Source organism: Pteropus alecto, unplaced genomic scaffold, assembly GCF_000325575.1.
Source record: "Pteropus alecto unplaced genomic scaffold, ASM32557v1 scaffold150, whole genome shotgun sequence".
Taxonomy (NCBI): Eukaryota; Metazoa; Chordata; class Mammalia; order Chiroptera; family Pteropodidae; genus Pteropus; species Pteropus alecto.
Genome location: NW_006429686.1, coordinates 157,154 through 161,361, shown reverse-complemented (window position 1 = coordinate 161,361; position 4,208 = coordinate 157,154). Strand labels below are relative to the sequence as shown.

Sequence of the window (4,208 nt, the reverse complement as noted above, 5' to 3'; positions counted from 1 at the left end):
CCAGAGTAATTATATCAGTTTACACTCCCACCAGCAGTGTATTAGAGTACCCATGTCTATTTCTTTGACATTTTTTTTTTTAGAAATAAATGATATTTATTCAAGGGTCTTAAGGTTTGCAATCCGGCAACACAATTAGGCAATACGCAGAGTGTTCCCTTTAATTTTAGCATTCTCGATGGTTGTGGAGTATTATCTGATTATGATTTCAATTTGCATTTACTTGATAACTAACAAAATTGAGCACCTTTTTATTGTCTTATTGACCACTTGGATATCCTATTTTTCATGGAGTTGTTCAAGATTTGTCATTAAAAAATAATTTGGTAGACTTTTTCTTATTGACTTGTAGCTTTGTATATATTCGGAACATAAGCCCTTCTCAGATACAAGTATTCCAAATATTTTCTCCCATTCTGTGACCTGCCTTTTCACTCTCTTAATGTCTTAATTTTAATGAAGGAAATTTTACTTTTTTTAGGGTCAGTGCTTTTTGCGTCCTTTTAAAGAAATGCTTGACTACATCAAGGTCATTAAGACATTATCCTATGTTATCTTCAATAACTTTTATTTCTTTCACCTTTTACTTTTAATCTATAATCCATTTAAAATTAAATTTTGCTTGAAATAGATACAAAGGATCATTTGAATCAATTTAGTAACCCCATTAATCCAAAATCACTTATCGAAAGGACCATTTTCTCCTACTGCATTGTTATGGATTCTTTGTCACAACTTAAATGATAATATATGTGTGGATCTGTTTTTGGACTCTTCTATTGTTCTATTTTTTGTATATTTACAACATTAAGAAATTAGTTTAATTATTATTGTTTTGTAAAATATCTTTTTTTTTTTAAACGCCTACAGCACCTGGTATTCCTAGATGGTCTCCCATCCAAGTATTAACCAGGCCCGACCCTGCTTAGCTTCCAAGATCAGACAAGATCAAGCACGTTCAGTGTGGCATGGTCATAGACATTGTAAAATATCTTGATTTCTATAAATCATCAAACTTTTTTTCTACAAGATTTTCTATGCTATTTTTGCCATTTGCAATTCTATGTAAAATTTAGAATTAATTTGTCAATTTCCATAAAAAATAAGCCTACTGGAATTATTTTGAAACTAAGATCAAGTCGAAGAAAATTAACATATTTAAAATATAGATTCTTCCAACACATATCCAATGTAGAATTATTTATTTTTTATGTTTCTAATCCCCCCCACTTCCAACCCTGACCAACAGATGTTGCCATCTCACCTTAAGAACTGGATCTCTGAAGGTGGGGCGCCTCCTCCCATGCACTCTCAGTGCACACCCGGGGCCTGGAGAGTCCAAGGCCTGGCACACCTAGGGTATGGGCCGTGGCTCCGCTGGGGCTCGAACCCAGGACCTTCTGCGTGTAAAGCAGACGTGTAGAATTATCTTTTAATTTAGGTCTATGTTAATTTCAAACATTTTGTAGTTTTCTTTGTCTTACACATCTTTTATTAATATTAATCCTTGATATTTGATGATTTTTTTAAACTAATGCATATGGTATTTTCATTTTATTTTCTACCTGTTGCTAATATATAAAAATACTAATCTTTTTTTAGATTGTGATGGTTAATATATGTCAAATGGACTGTATTATAGGGTTGCCATATATTTGGCTAAAAAGTATTTCTGGGTGTGTCTGTGAGGGCATTTCTGGATGAAATTAGCATTTAAATAGGTGAACCAATAAAGCAGTTTTTCCTCCCTAATATGAGTTGGCATCATCCATTCCGTTGATGGGGTGAATAAAACAAAAAGCCAGAGGATGGAAGAAATCAGCCCTTCCTGCCTGATTGCCTGAGCTGGGACATCAATCTTCTCCTGCCCTTGCTGCTCCTGGTTCTCTGGCCTTGGGACTTGGACTGAATTACACCACTGGTTTCCTTGAGTTTCTAGTATGCAGGTGGCAGATTGTGGAATTTCTCAACCTCCCTAATTGCATAAGCCAATTCCTTGTAAGAAATCCTTTCTTGTATATTATACTATTGATTCTGTTTCTCTGGATAACCCTGACCAATACATATACTAATCTTATATCTGGCAAACTTGCTAAATTTATTTATTAATTATAGTAAGTTATTTGTAAACACTTGGAATTTCTAAACACACAACTGTTATCTGTAAATAATGAAACACTTATCTCTTTCTTCCTCATCTAGGTAAGATGCATTTCTCTTTCTTCCCTTAATTTATTGTCTAGAATACCCAATAGAAGGTTAATTAGAAATGGTAATACAGATAATCAAGTTTCATTTCTGATCTTGAAAGGAAAGCTTTCAATATTTCACCATTAATATGTCATGCATTGGGTTTTTTAAACCCTTTAACACGTTAAAAAATTTTTCCTTCAATTCCTAGTTTTCTGAGAGTTTTTCACATGAATAATTGTTGAATATAACAGACTTTTTATACTCTATTGTGATGACCATATATTCTACTTTTCTGTTAATGTGATTAATCATATTATTGCTATTTAAATGTCAAAACATTCCTCCATTCCAATAATAAATCCAATTTTGTTGTAATATATTACCTTTATAATGGATTTATATTGCCAATATTTTTCATTAGATTTTTGCAAAATTCACAAAAGATTTGGCCTATGGTATTTTCTGCTTATAATGTCCTTGACAAATTTTAGTATTAAGATTCTAATGATCTTATAAAACAAGTAGGAAAATGTGTAATTTCTTCTTTTTCTAATTGCTAGAAGAGTTCAAACAAGATTGGTGTTATATATTCCTTAAATATTAGGGAAAATTCACTACGAAGAAATTCTAATTTCTTTAATATGTATAAGACTATTGAGATTTTGTTTACATCTTTGAAATCAGTTTTGGTGAGTTGTATTTTTTTACATAATTGTGCTTCTCATACAAATTATCAAGTTTATTGTTCATTACTATTTCATGTTTTCATTATTTATAGATTATGTATTGATGTTCCTTTTTGTTACTGATACTTATAATTTGTGACTTCTCCCTGTTTTTATTATAAGTATTGCTACGGATTTATCAATTTCCTTAGTCTTTTAAAAGAACCAACTTGTGGCTTTGTTGAGCTTCTCAATTGCCTGTTTTCTATGTCTTTGGTTTCTGGTCTTATCATTTCCCTCATCTTTTTCTTGGAGTTTAATTTGCTATTTTTTTAACTTTCCTGCGGTAGGTGTTTACATTGTTGATTTTTAGCCTTTCTTCTTTTCTAATATATACATAAAAGGCTTTAAAGCTCTCTCAGCATGGTTTTAGATGCATTGGATGAGTTGTAATGTCGTATTTTTATAACAATTTATTTCAAAATATTTTATAATTTCCATTTTGAATCTCTCTTTCTACTTTGGTTATTTAGAAATATATTGCTTAACTTTCCAACATTTGGAAATTTCTATTATCTTTTGATATTGGTTTTTATCTTAATTCCACTGTGATCAGAGAAAATATTTTAATTTCTGCCATTTGAAAAAGTTGACTTGTTATGTAGCAGAGTATATGGTCAATTTTGATAAATAGTCCGTGAACATTTGAAAAGAATGTCTGTTCTACATTTATTGCAAACAATGTTATAAATATGTTAGGGCATATTTGTTAGTTTTATTATCCATCCTTCTATAACCATACCTTCTATCAGTCTACTTATTTTGACAGTCATTTTAGGAGGTATGATAAAATCTCCAAACATGTTTGTAGAATTATCTATTTATGTTTAGAGTTCTGTCAATTTTCATTTAATGCATTTTGGAGCTATTTTATTTTACGCATACCAATTAAGGTGTTTTATTCCTTTCAAATATTTAATACATTGGGTTAGACATTTATATAGTTGATGAAACAATCCCCCTGAATATTTTATCTTCCCTCTGGCTCTACACATAGCCATTATCCTACTACTATCTGCATTCCCTATGCCATGCTCTCCATCTCCATGACCCTCTATTAACTACTAATTTGTACTTCTTTAAACTTTCACTGTTTTCATTGTGAAATGTCTAATATCTCTCATGATGTGTCCTCCGTTAAAGTCTACTCTGTGAGGTATTAGTATAACTATAGCAGCTTTACTTTGTTCATGTTTACCTGATATATATTTTTCAAAATCTTTACTTTCTAACTTTCTATTTCTTATTTAAGGTTTCTTATAGGACACACAATCATTATTTATTTATTTA

General features: G+C 30.9%; 1 pseudogene; it reads right to left on the bottom strand.

Moving 5' to 3' along the window:
• Positions 1–861: 861 nt before the first annotated feature.
• On the bottom strand, positions 862–980 carry LOC112471007 (annotated as a pseudogene).
• Between the last annotated feature and the right edge of the window lie 3,228 nt (positions 981–4,208).